The sequence below is a fragment of the Bos indicus genome, chromosome 10 (genome assembly GCF_029378745.1).
Source record: "Bos indicus isolate NIAB-ARS_2022 breed Sahiwal x Tharparkar chromosome 10, NIAB-ARS_B.indTharparkar_mat_pri_1.0, whole genome shotgun sequence".
NCBI lineage: Eukaryota > Metazoa > Chordata > Mammalia > Artiodactyla > Bovidae > Bos > Bos indicus.
Genome location: NC_091769.1, coordinates 57003448 through 57017786, shown reverse-complemented (window position 1 = coordinate 57017786; position 14339 = coordinate 57003448). Strand labels below are relative to the sequence as shown.

Sequence of the window (14339 nt, the reverse complement as noted above, 5' to 3'; positions counted from 1 at the left end):
TGTATCTAAGTGGGTATTATTATATCCAATTATATCTGGATTTTCTCCTATGTTATCTTCTAGGAACTTTACAGTTTTGTATTTTTCATTTAAATCCACGATCAATTTTGACTTAATTTTGCTGATGGGTATAATATCTGTGTCTAGATTCACTTTTATTTTTTGGCTTGTGGTCATACAATTGTTCCAGCACCATTTGAAGAGACTATCTTTGCTTCATTATTGCCTTTGTGCCTTTATCAAAAATCAGTTGACTGCATTTATGGGGGTCCATTTTTGTGTTTTCATTGATCTATTTGTCTATTCTTTTGCCAGTACCACAGTGTCAGTGATTCAGTTCTGCTCAGTTCAGTCGCTCAACATGTCTGAATCTGCAACCCCATGGACTGCAGCATGCCAGGCTTCCCTGTCCATCACAACTCCCGAAGCTTACTCAAACTCATGTCTATCCAAATTATAATGCCATCCAACCTTCTCATCCTCTGTCGTCCCCTTCTCCTCCTGCCTTCAATCTTTCCTAGCATAAGGGTCTTTTCCAATGAATCAGTTCTTTGCATCAGGTGGCCAAAATATTGGAGTTTCAGCTTCAGTACCAGTCCTTCCAATGAATATTCAGGACTGATTTCCTTAGGATTGACTGGTTGGATCTCCTTTCCATCTACAGGACTCTCAAGAGTCTTCTCCAACACCACAGTTCAAAAGCATCAATTTTTGGGTGCTCAGCTTTCTTTATAGTCCAACTCTCACATCCATACATGACTACTAGAAAAACCATAGCTTTGATAGTAGATCTTGAAGTTGAATAATATCAGTACTCCAACTTGGTTTTTTGCCAGACTGGATGAAGCAAAAGCTGGAATCAAGATTTCTGGGAGAAATATCAATAACCTCAGATACAGAGCTGATACCACCCTTATGACAGAAAGTAAAGAGGAACTAAAGAGCCTCTTGATGAATGTGAAAGAGGAGAGTGAAAAACCTGGCTTAAAACTCAACATTCAGAAAATTAAGATCATGGTATCTGGTTTCATCACTTCATGGCAAATAGATGGAGAAATGGTGGAAACAGTGAGAGACTTAATTTTTGGGGGGCTCTAAAATCACTGCAGATGGTGACTGCAGACATGAATTTTAAAGATACTTGCTCCTTGAAAGAAAAGCTATGACCAACCTAGACAGCATATTAAAAAGCAGAGACATTGGAGAAATGTCTATTTAGTTCTTTGGCCCACTTTTTGATTGGGTCGTTTATTTTTCTGGAGTTGAGCTGTAGGAGTTGCTTGTATATTTTTGAGATTAGTTGTTTGTCAGTTGCTTCATTTGCTATTATTTTCATACAGATGGCTAACAAACACATGAAAAGATGCTCAACATCACTCATTATCAGAGAAATGCAAATCAAAACCACTATGAGGTACCATTTCACACCAGTCAGAATGGCTGCGATCCAAAAGTCTACAAATAATAAATGCTGGAGAGGGTGTGGAGAAAAGGGAACCCTCTTACACTGTTGGTGGGAATGCAAACTAGTACAGCCACTGTGGAGAACAGTGTGGAGATTCCTTAAAAAACTGGAAATAGAACTGCCTTATGATCCAGCAATCCCACTGCTGGGCATACACACTGAGGAAACCAGAAGGGAAAGAGACACGTGTACCCCAATGTTCATCGCAGCACTGTTTATAGTAGCCAGGACATGGAAGCAACCTAGATGTCCATCAGCAGATGAATGGATAAGAAAGCAGTGGTACATATACACAATGGAGTATTACTCAGCCATTAAAAAGAATACATTTGAATCAGTTCTAATGAGGTGGATGAAACTGGAGCCTATTATACAGAGTGAAGTAAGCCAGAAGGAAAAACATAAATACAGTATACTAACGCATATATATGGAATTTAGAAAGATGGTAACAATAACCCAGTGTATGAGACAGCAAAAGAGACACTGATGTATAGAACAGTCTTATGGACTCTGTGGGAGAGGGAGAGGGTGGGAAGATTTGGGAGAATGACATTGAAACATGTAAAATATCATGTAAGAAACGAGTTGCCAGTCCAGGTTCGATGCACGATACTGGATGCTTGGGGCTAGTGCACTGGGACGACCCAGAGGGATGGTAATGGGAGGGAGGAGGGAGGAGGGTTCAGGATGGGGAACACATGTATACCTGTGGTGGATTCATTTTGATATTTGGCAAAACTAATACAATTATGTAAAGTTTAAAAATAAAAAAATAAAAAAAGCAGAGACATTACTTTGCCAACAAAGGTCTGTCTAGTCAAAGCTATGGTTTTTCCAGTAGTCATGTATGGATGTGAGAGTTGGACTATATATAAAGAAAACTGAGCACCCGAGAATTGATGCTTTTGAACTGTGGTGTTGGAGAAGACTCTTGAGAATCCCTTGACTGCAAGGAGATCCAACCAGTCAATCCTAAAGAAATCAGTCCTGAATATTCATTGGAAGGACTGATGCTGAATCTGAAACTCCAGTACTTTGGCCACCTGATGCAAAGAAATGACTCATTGGAAAAGGCCCTGAGGCTGGGAAACATTGAAGGAGGGAGAAGAAGGGGACAACAGAGGATGAGATGGTTGGATGGCATTACTGATTTGATGGACATGAGTTTGAGCAAGCTTTGGGAATTGGTGATGGACAAGGAAGCTTAACATGCTGAAGACCTTAGGGTTGCAAAGAGTTGGACACGACTGAGTGACTGAACTGATTTGAACTGAACTCGGTTGTTCTTCTTTACTGGGTTAGCTAACCTTGGTCTTTTGCCTTTTCATATAACCTTTAGAACCAACTTATAGATATCCATAAAATAACTCCTGGAATTTTGATTAGGATTGTGTTGAATCTAGGTTTGGAAGAACTGATGGCTTGACAATATTGTGTCTTTTTGTTTATGAATATGGAATATCTATATATTTATTTAGTTATTTTTTGGGTTTGCCATCAGAGTTTTATAGTTTTTCTCATGTAGATCTTGTACTTATTTTGTTAGATATATGCTATTTCAATTTTTGGATGCTAACGTAGATGATATTGTGTTTTTAATATCAAACTCCACTTGTTCATTGTTATTATATAGGAAAGCAAATGACTTTTGTATATTAACCTTATATCTTGCAACCTTGTTGTTTATCACTTATTAGTTTCAGGAATGTTTTGTTGATTCTTTTGTGTTTTCTACATAGTTTATGTTATCTGTGAGCAAAGATAGTATTATGTCTTTCTTTCCAAGCTGTTTTTAATTCATTTTCTAACTTTATTGTGTTAGCAAGTATTTCCAATATGATATTGCAAAGGAGTTTTGAGGGCTTCCCTGGTGGCTCAGTGGTAAAGAATCTGCCTACCGATCCAGGAGACCCTTGGGTCATGAAGATTCCTCTGGAGAAGGAAATGGCAACCCATTCCAGTATTTTTGCCTGGGAAATCCCATGGATAGAGGAGCCTGGTGGGCTACGGTCCATGGGGTTGCAAAAGAGTTGGACGTGACTGAGTGATTAAACAAGGGCAACAGCAAAGGAGTTATGAGAGGCAGCAAGGGCCTTGGAACTGATCTTAGTGGGAAAGCTTCAAGTTTCTTGCCATTAAGGATGTTAGCTGTAGGTTTTTGTAGCTACTTTTCATCAAAGCCATTCCCTTCTCCAGGGAATCTTCCCAACCCAGGGATTGAACTCAGGTCTCCCACATTTCAGGTGAATTCTTTACTGTTTAAGCCAGTAGGGACGCCATTTTCATCAAATTGAGGGAATTCTCTCCTATTCCTAATTTACTGAGAGTTTGTTTTTTTTTTTTAAACATGAATGGGTACTGGATTTTTCTTTCTTTCTTTTTTGCTGGCAGCATGCGGCATCTTAGATTTGTGACCAGGGATCAAGTCTGTGCCCCCCTGCAGCGGAAGCAGGAGTCCTTGCCACTGGACTGTCAGGGAATTACCTGGATTTTTCACATGACTTTTCTGCCACATTAATTTTTGTACTATGGCTTTCGTGTGTATGTTATACTTAGAGAATATCTCAATACAGGCTGGACACATTTCAGTGCTCTGTAGTCACATGTGGCTAGTGGCTACTTCGTTGGAGAGTGAAGATATAGAATATAGGTTTCTTGTTTGTCAAGTTTACCTTCCGAAAGCCAAGAGAAAGTTTCTTCTCTTAATGGCACTCAGCCAAAACTTTTACTGATTAAATGGATGTCTCTCTCCTAATTGTGTCTGCAGCAGGTTTACGTTCCCAGCAGAGTGAATGAGGCTTTCCATTTCCTATTTTCTAATGTTTGTCAGTCTAATGGGCTTAAAATGGCATTTTTATTTTAATTTGTATTTCTCTATTAGTGAAGTAAACATACACTGTATCCATTTTTCTATACAGTTCTCTCTTTTCTTTCAGGGGAGAGAGTCTTATCTATTCTTGTTTGTTTTGTCTATTCCAAATTATAGACATTGTAAGATTTTTCTGTCAGTCATCTGTTAAATATATCAGAGTATGAACAAACCCCCTCATCTTCCATGTAGTCAGTTAGGCAATTTTCCCTTTATGGCTCTTTTATTGTTTTGTTTGGTATTCTCCTGTATTTTTTTTCTCCTTTATTATTTTGTCCTTATCACTTAGGTTTTACATCCATATGGAGTTTACTTTTGTGTGTCTTCTAATGCAGTAAACTAACTTTAAATTTTTTTGAATAAAGTAAGCCAATTATCCCAATTGTCTTTACTGAATAGTCCATTTTTCCCCATTGTTTTTTGATGCTCTTCCTAACATATTGCAAGTTTCCATATAGATATGCTCTATTCCTAATGAGCTTTCCATTCTTTTAAGACTATATTTTTTGTTTTCTTGAAACAACATTATTCTGATATAATACTAAAATTGCACGTTTGCTCTATTGATAGTGTGCTTCAACCCCTTGCTCTCCATTTTCAAAATTTTCTTAGTTATTTGTATATTTCTATACAAACTTCATATAAACTTTTTTTAAATTTCTATACCTTATCTTTGTATTCTTGTAGAATATTGATTGCAACTGCATTAAAAATTTTTTAATAAATATAAATATCATCATGTGAAATTATCCTGTTCTTTAATATGGTGTCTGTGCTAAATCACTTCAGTCGTGTTCAGCTTTTTGCGACCCCCATGGACATAGCCCATCCGGTTCATCTGTCCGTGGGATTCTCCAGGCAAGAATACTGGAGTGGGTTGCCATGCCCTTCTCCAGGGAATCTTCCTGAGCCACGGACTGAACCCACATCTCTTATGTCTCCTACACTGGCAGGCGGGTTCTTTACCATTAGTGCTACCTGGGAAGCCTGATATGGAATTGAAATAGAGGAAAACAATAGAATGGGAAAGACTAGAGATCTCTTCAAGAAAATTAGAGATACCAAGGGAACATTTCACACAAAGATGGGCACAATAAAGGACAGAAATGGTATGGACCTAACAGAAGCAGAAGATATTAAGAAGAGGTGGCAAGAATACACAGAAGTGAAGTGAAGTTGCTCAGTTGTGTCCGACTCTTTGCGATCCCATGGACTGTAGCCTACCAGGTTCCTCTGACCATGGGATTTTCCAGGCAATAGTACTGGAGTGGATTGCCATTTTCTTCTCCAGGGGATCTTCCCAACCCAGAGATCCAACCCGGGTCTCCCGCATTGTAGACACGCTTTACCATCTAATCCACAGAAGAACTCCACAAAAAAGATCTTCATGACCCAGGTAACCATGATGGTGTGATCACTTACCTGGAGCCAGACACCCTGGAATGCAAAGTCAAGTGGGCCTTAGGAAGCATCACTACGAACAAAGCTAGTGGAGGTGATGGAATTCCAGCTGAACTATTTCAAATCCTCAAAGATGATGCTGTGAAAGTGCTGCACTCAATATGCCAGCAAATTTGGCAAACTCAGGAGTGGCCACAGGACTGGAAAATGTCACTTTTCATTCCAATCCCAAAGAAAGGCAATGCCAAAGAATGTTCCACAAATAGAACATTTCTATTTATTAGAAAACTTCTATTGAATTGCCTTGTTCTCTTCTTTTATTCAGATTTTCTTTTGTCATAAAGGTTTATGCATTTTTAGGTTAATTCTTAGATTCGTTACTGTAATGGTTTCTTAGGTAGCTTATTTTCTTTTTACTTTCAGATTTAGTTATTGCTGATATATAGGGAAGTTTTTGATTTTTTACATATTCATCTTGTATCCAGTGATCTAGATGGACATTCTGGTTTAGTAATTTATTCTGTTGGGTTTTTATATAAATGATTGTACCACCTACAAATGAAAATTTTGTCTACTTCTTCCCAAGTGTTACATCATTTCTTTTTTTCTTTTGTTATTGAATTGGCAGGAACTAGCAGCACTTGGTTGAACTACAACTTGTAGCAAGCATTGCTGTAATTTCTTTCTTTTGTTTTTGGTTCATTATTGTAGTAAATTGATAGATTTTTGATATTGAACTCAGAAGGGACAAATTATATTTAATTATGATGTGTTAGAAATAATACACTGATGGTTTTAGTCAATGAATGTTTTCTTTAGGTTTTTGGTGTCTGTACAAGTGAAATTGGTATATATTTTTTCCTTTTTTTACATCTCACTCTTGGTTATAGCATAAAGGCATTATTCACAAAATGAGCTATATAACTTCCTTCTCTTATTTTCTAATAAAAAATTGTGTAAGATAAAGATTATTTGCTTTGTTACAACACACTTGTAAAATCACCTGTCAGATCCTTTTTATAGGGGAGGGGTGATGATAGAGCAAAAACTGATGGCTGGATTTCAAGTTCTTTATTGGCAATTGCATGTGTTTTATATCCATGTGTTTTTCTGTCCTAATGTTGGCATTTTATAATTGCATAGAAATTTATCTATTTCCTCCAGGTTGTCAAATTATATAGAGTGCATTTGCTTTTTTTTTTTTTTCTTTTTAAAATATCTGCTCTTTTCTGCTTCTTTCTGTCTTCTCCTTTCTAGATTGATTTTGCCAGCATCTTGCTCCTCTTATTAGTCTTTCAGTGAATCATTTTGGGGGATTTGCCTATGACATTTGCTATTTTACTGTTGTAGCTCTTTTTCTTTATTTCACTGATTTTTTTTAAACTTTTCTTTACTATTTCTGTTTTTCTGAACTTATTTCATTGCTCCTTTTGTCTAAATTTTTAAGCTAAATGATTCTCATTTATTTTCATTCCTTCTAGGTTTTATGTAAATATAATTGAGACTTTAAATCTCCCTTATAGTATTGCTTTGATTGTAAGTTATACAGTTCCGCATTTAGTGTTTTTATGTACCTCATAATTTCCCTGGTTATTTTCTCTTAATTCTAGGGATTATTTGACAATATGTACTTAGATTTCTAGACTAAAATATTAAGGTATGATTTTGTTATAAATGTTTTGTTTTATTTCCTTGTAGACAAAAACCACATAGTATATGATGTTCATCTTCAGAATTTATTGATCTTCTTTGTGATTTAAGACATAATCAATTTTTGTGAATTTTTATATATGCTCTTAATGAAAGTTCATTCTTTCCCCATTGACTATAAAGGTTGTATATTTAGAACAAAATTATGCATACAGGTTTCTCAGGAGGCAAGTAAGGTAGTCTGGTATTCCCATCTCTTTAAGAACTTTCCACAGTTTGTTGTGATCCACACAGTTAAAGGCTTTAGCATAGTCAGTGATGCAGAAGTAGATGTTTTTCTGGAATTCTCTTGCTTTTTCTATGATCCAATGGATGTTGGCAATTTGATCTCTGGTTCCTTTGCCTTTTCTAAATCCAGCTTGAACATCTGGAAGTTCTTGGTTCACGTACTATTGAAGCCTAGCTTGGAGAATTTTGAGCATTACTTTACTGGTGTGTGAGATGAGTGCAGTTGTGCAGTAGTTTGAGCATTCTTTGGCATTGCTTTTCTTTGGGATTGGAATGAAAAGTGACCCTTTCCAGTCCTGTGGCCACTCCTGAGTTTGCCAAATTTGCTGGCATATTGAGTGCAGCACTTTCACAGCATCATCTTTCAGGATTTGAAATAGTTCGGCTGGAATTCTATCACCTCCACTAGCTTTGTTCATAGTGATGCTTCCTAAGGCCCACTTGACTTTGCATTCCAGGGTGTCTGGCTCCAGGTGAGTGATCACACCATCATGGTTACGTGGGTCATGAAGATCTTTTTTGTATAGTTCTTCTGTGTATTCTTGCCACCTCTTCTTAATATCTTCTGCTTCTGTTAGGTCCATACCATTCCTGTCCTTTATTGTGCCCATCTTTGTGTGAAATGTTCCCTTGGTATCTCTAATTTTCTTGAAGAGATCTCTAGTCGTTCCCCTTCTATTGTGTTCCTCTATTTCTTTGCATTGATCACTTAGGAAGACTTTATTATCTCTCCTTGTTATTCTTTGGAAATCTACATTCAGATGACTATATCTTTCCTTTTCTTTTTCACCTTTTACTTCTCTTCTTTTCTCAGTTATTTGTAAGGCCTCCTCAGACAACCATTTTGCCTTTTTGCACGTCTGTTTCTTGGGGATGGTTCTTATCACCTCGTCCTGTACGATCTCAGGAAGCTCCGTCCATAGTTCTTCAGGCACTCTGAAATCTATCAGATCTATTCCCTTGAATCTATTTGTCACTTCCACGGTATACTTGTAAAGGATTTGATTTAGGTCATACCTTAATGGTCTAGTGGTTTCCCCACTTTCTTCAATTTAAGTCTGAATTTGGAAATAAGGAGTTCATGATCTGAGCCCCAGTCAGCTCCTGGTCTTTTTTTTTTTTTTTTTTTGCCGACTGTATAGATCTTTTCCATCTTCGGCTGCAAAGAATATAATCAATCTGATTTTGGTATTGACCTTCCGTATTGATGTCTATGTGTAGTCGTCTCTTGTGTTGTTGTAAGAGGGTGTTTTCTATGACCAGTGGATTTCTTGGCAAAATTTTGTTAGTCTTTGCTCTGCTTCATTTTGGACCCCAAGGCCATACATGCCTGCTACTCCATCTATCTCTTGACTTCCTACTTTTGCATTCCAGTCCCCTCTGATGAAATGGACATCTTTTTTTGGTGTTAGTTCTAGAAGATACTGTAGGTCTTCATAGAACTGTTCACCTTCAGCTTCTTTGGCATAGACTTGGATTACTCAGATATTGAATTGTTTGCCTTGGGAGTGAATAGAGATCATTCTGTTATTTTTGAGATTGCACACAAGTACTGCATTTCAGACTCTTGTTGACTGTGAGGGCTACTCCATTTATTCTAAGGGATTCTTTCCCACAGTAGTAGATATAATGGTCATCTGAATTAAATTTGCCCATTCCAGTCCATTTTAGTTCACTGATTCCTAAAATGTCAGTGTTCACTCTTGCCATCTCCTGTTTGACCACTTCTAATTTACCTTGATTCATGGACCTAACATTCCAGGTTCCTATGCAGTGCTGTTCTTTACAGCATCAGACTTTACTTTCTTCATCAGTCACTTCCACAATTGGGTGTTGTTTTCACTTTGGCTCAACCTCTTCATTCTTTCTGGAACTATTTCTCTGCTCTTCTCCAGTAGCATATGTGACACCTACTGACCTGGGGAGTTTATCTTTTAGTGTCATATCTTTTTGCTTTTTCATACTGTTCATGAAGTTCTCAAGGCCAGGATACTGAGGTGGTTTGCCATTCCCTTCTCCAGTGGACCATGTTTTGTCAGAACTCTCCACCATGACCTGTCCATCTTGGGTGGCCCCTACCCAGCATGGCTCATAGTTTCACTGAGTTAGAGAAGGCTGTGATCCATGTGATCAGTTTGGTTAGCTTTCTGGGATTGTGGTTTTCATTCTGTCTGCCCTCTGATGGATACATTTATATCCAAAGTCAAATTAGTTCTCTGTTTATTTCTTGTTTCACATTTCTTATAGTCTTCCTGATCTCTCTGAAATTATCAAAATGTATATTTTAGCTTCATTTTCTGTTCCATGAATTTTGCTTCTTCTGTTACCAGATAATCCATCTATAGATTGTATCTCTTTCATAGTTCTCATGCTTTTCAGATTCTTATAATGGTTTTATTGTTATCTCATTTTTATCCTTTTGGAATGTGAGATAATTTGATTGATAATGCTCTCATGGAAGAAGCTATGTAAGCCAGTGTAAAAACCTAGGTCTTACACTAGACTTCTTTGGGTGAGCTTAGGGTTGTTTTAGGGAGGTATGCATAAAGGAGGAGCATCTCAATTATTCTAAACTGAGTTAAGCCATTTCTTGTTTTTCCCCAGGTATTGCTCTTCTTTACCAGTAGACCACTGTGAAGGGATGAGATAGAAAAATGGAGGAAGGACGTTTCCCTGATACTCTGGCTGATACATCTATTTAATCATCAAAGTCACCAAGTGAGTGAGCAGTGAATGCTACAGTCCAGTGAGTATATTCATGCTCTTGTAGATATGGCTTTTGTTGTTTTGTTCTGAAACAGTATTTTTTTGACAGTCTCTAAGTCTCTGAGCATTTCTTTTTATGCTCTGGACATACCCAAAGCAAAATAATGGGATCAGAGCACAGTACAATAGAAAACTAAACTAGGAGTCAGAAAAGCTGGCCTCTATTTTTTTATTTGCCGTGGGCAAGCCATTTCATCCTTCGAGAGAAGCATTTCAATAGCAATTAGTCTTGAAGATGCTAAGCAATTCTACATGAATGGGATCCTATATTTGCTTTCCTTCTCTCTATCCCTAGATTTACAATGTACATTAGCACTAATGGAGCCTTATAGGACCGAAACTTGTTAAACTTGTTTGTTTCAAAATTTCCCAAATTTATTTGACCTTGAAATCCTGTATCAGAGGAGCATGTTAGAGCCTGAGAACTATTGTCTGAGGAAAACTTTAGAAAGTATTATTCTACAAACTCAATTTTGTCATCGTGAAAATTGTACTGTATGAACTACACATTGCTCCCGTTGGTTATTCTGCATCACTTGCCGTATTCAATGTTTTTTTTTTTTTTTCCCTTGCCATGCTTCTTCTGATGCCCCAGTTCTTTAGGTTGTAATTGCAAATGACTTAAGATATTAGTCACCCCCCCACCCCCAGCCTCACTGCATTGCTGACATATTAATTGGGTGAAGTTCTGAGTATCAGAAAATTTTCAAGACCTGCCCCAAAGGAGTGATTTACTAATGGTGGGATTTCAGGCACTGTGGCAAGTGCTTCACAAAAGATTGCTGGATCCATGGAGCTTTCTCATTGTCCTTCCAATAATGTCATCTATTTAGCTACCTCCTTATAAGACAGGCATTTTTTTTTTTTTGTCTAAGTAAAGGGGCAGGGAGTGAGCAGCCTCCAGTTACCGATCCTTTCTTTGAACCACTTAATGGATATAAAAGCTCAACTTTACAAGAGGAACAGTTGTTATTCCCTCACCTAGATAATGATTTCTTTATCCAAAATGTCTCCTTTGTACCTTCATGACAATAAAATGGGAAAAATGGATTTTTTAAAAAAGTAATTACACAATTGAACATGTGATAAATCCACTTAATAGGCAAGAATTATCTGCTTTGGCTGCCTTCACAGCCCAAACTCACAAGGTAATTCACAACTTATTCACTGGAATTCAGCTTTATCTCATAACATGAGGCTTGAAATTAAGACTGACTTATAACAAACTGCATGTCTTTCCTGTGTAAGATGGTTCCCCAGAGCTTATCAAACACTGTGTTTACCTAGTATTATACCTAACCTGGTATAATAACCACAACACAGAAGGGAGGTCTACCCTCCCTGGGTATGACATCTCCCAGGGCACATGGGTTTGGACCTGGACTTCATTCTACTGAGCCCTGTCATGCTAAGTGGATGGAGAAGGGGATTGGTAGCTGGATCCCTTGGATCTCATTCCTGAGTGAATTGCTTAGCTCTTCCTCATCAGTCAATCAAGCTTCCATCTAAAACCAATGTATTTTAAATATTCATTGTTTGTATCCACCTGTTTTTCTTGGCAAAGGTAAGTTATCATTATTGTGATGAAGAAAAATTTTCTTCCTTTTGGTGACTTATCAGGAAGCAGGTGACAGAAGGAAAGTAGATAGATGTTAGAGTCAGACGGAAAGCACTTCTAAGACGGGAATACAGTTTCTTAACCAAAGGTCTATAGCAGCTGTTAGGAACACTGCTTCACTGTTCTGTTAATATAACTTCATCTGCATACATTATACATGCTTACAAGGACATAGTCACACTATGATATGTTCTGTGAGGAATGCTACAGCTAGTCTGGCCCTTCAGAGTTGTCTGGGTCAAGATAGCCAGACCTTTATCCTCCATTCATCAGTCATAGGAAGTACAATCCTAGGAAGAGGTGTGACCTTGAAGCAAGGCAGTTCTCTGCAGCTGAGGCTGACTGCCATCAGCAGAAGGGGGATCTTGGTCATGTATCACAGTGTCAACCACACCATTGTGTTTTCCTTGGGAGAATCTTCAAGCTGCTAAAGTCCAGGGACACTCATTGTGCTTGTAGTAAAATGGCGATAAAAGTATCTATTAGGCTAGGATTGCGGTGAAGGTGAAATTAATTCTTGTTTACTAATGAAGTTAAAGTATAAATACTTAGCACAGAATCTTTCACTTAGTAGGTACTCAAGAATGATGATGGTGATGATGATGATATTAAACTGTTATGCTTCTGAGTATTGGATAATAGAACTTGGTCCTTGATTTCTCTTTTGGTCTCAGATTAATTGTTCTATTGTCAATGTATCTGTGTTTTTACATTCATTTTGTTCTCTCAAATCCTTGTTTTTGAAACCATGGGTATAAATCAGATAGTATAAAATATATTTAATCATAGACGTAGAGCAGGATAGTACTTGATATACTATATTAAAATTATGTTTTATATTCTCAATGATTCCTTTTATTCTGTGATCCCCCTTCCACATAAGCAGCAGACAGAGCATTCTTGAGCTTACTGCTTCAGGGAAAGGATTATACAGTTGAATAAAAGCCAAATTCTTGTTTTTGGGTTTCAAAAGCTGAGGTCTTGGCATAAATAATAGATTTAGGAGAATAAGTGATCAGTCTGTGTCCATTTGTCCAAACCTAGAGGAAATGAAGGGAGGAAGAGGAGCAAGAGTGGAACTGGGATCCTGGGTTTTCCTTGAGAAGGGCTTGTATCCTGCCATTCCTTCCATGACCTAACTGGAATTAGTACTCTTGCCTGGAAAATCCCATGGATGGAGGAGCCTGGTGGGCGACAGTCCATGGGGTCGCTAAGAGTCAGACACGACTGAGCGACTTCACTTTCACTTCTCACTTTCATGAATTGGAGAAGGAAATGGCAACCCACTCCAGTGTTCTTGCCTGGAAAATCCCATGGATGGAGGAGCCTGGTGGGCTACTGTCTATGGGGTCGCACAGAGTCGGACACGACTGAAGCAACTCAGCAGCAGCAACAGCAGGTAAGAGAATCCAAGAGTGGGTTTGTACAGTACCTTCCTTCTTTGGCATATCTCATGTGACCAGAATGATATGGTAATGGTAAAATAGAAATGGCCGTGTGCAATGTCCAGGCAGATAGTCCCAGGACAACCTCAAGAGACTCTGTACTCTCCAGTGTGTCTGGGGAGAACAGCAGAATGTTTTCCCATATGGCACAGTTGTGAGTCATCAATGGACAAGCCTCCACAGAAAGAAGCCAGAGTCTATGGAATTGCAGGGAAGTAGAATTGGAGCCCACCCTTCACATATCTTTCTTGCTGTAAAGGAAGATACAATTTCTCATTATAATACATTTTCTCATTATTTATACCACATTGAGCAAGACATTCTGCTACTGGTAGGTATGATGCCTCTCTTACTGCTTTAGTACTTTGTCTCATAGTTTAAGGAGATGCCTGTCACAGCAATGAGTTTCACAGTTTTTTCCTTTAGATAGGGTAATTTAACTATTATTTAGTTTTGGAAGATACCAATATTTTGTTATTAACAGAATCTATGTAAAAGGGAGAATACCTTTTAAATTATTGGTGGCAAAAATTATTCTACCACCAAGATGTAAGAAAAAAAAATAGACTCTTTTATGTTTCTAACTTTGTGTCTCTATATTCAGAATTGCTACTGTTGCTATGACTCATCATTGTAATAGGCCTAACTTTTCTGCTAGGTTGATTGTAAAGGCTTTTCAGAAGCAAGATGACTGGAATGAGTTAGAGGAATGTGAGGGAATGGTTCTTTTCTATGTCTCAGTTTGTGTAGTGAACATCAGTGGAACTGCCCACTACCCAATACCCCTTCCTTTAGGAACTCTTCTGTTCACCTCACTGACATATTAGCAACAGTCA

The 14339-nt window shown here is 37.9% G+C and overlaps 1 long non-coding RNA gene across 1 annotated transcript in view; it reads left to right on the top strand.

The window, feature by feature from the left end:
• The window catches only part of LOC139185265 (uncharacterized), a 165782-nt gene extending 151821 nt beyond the window's left edge, over positions 1-13961 (top strand). The window contains exon 3 of the long non-coding RNA XR_011568870.1: positions 10279-13961. This is a non-coding gene — a long non-coding RNA (uncharacterized lncRNA). The remainder of the gene's footprint in view (positions 1-10278) is intronic.
• The last annotated feature ends 378 nt before the right edge of the window (positions 13962-14339 follow it).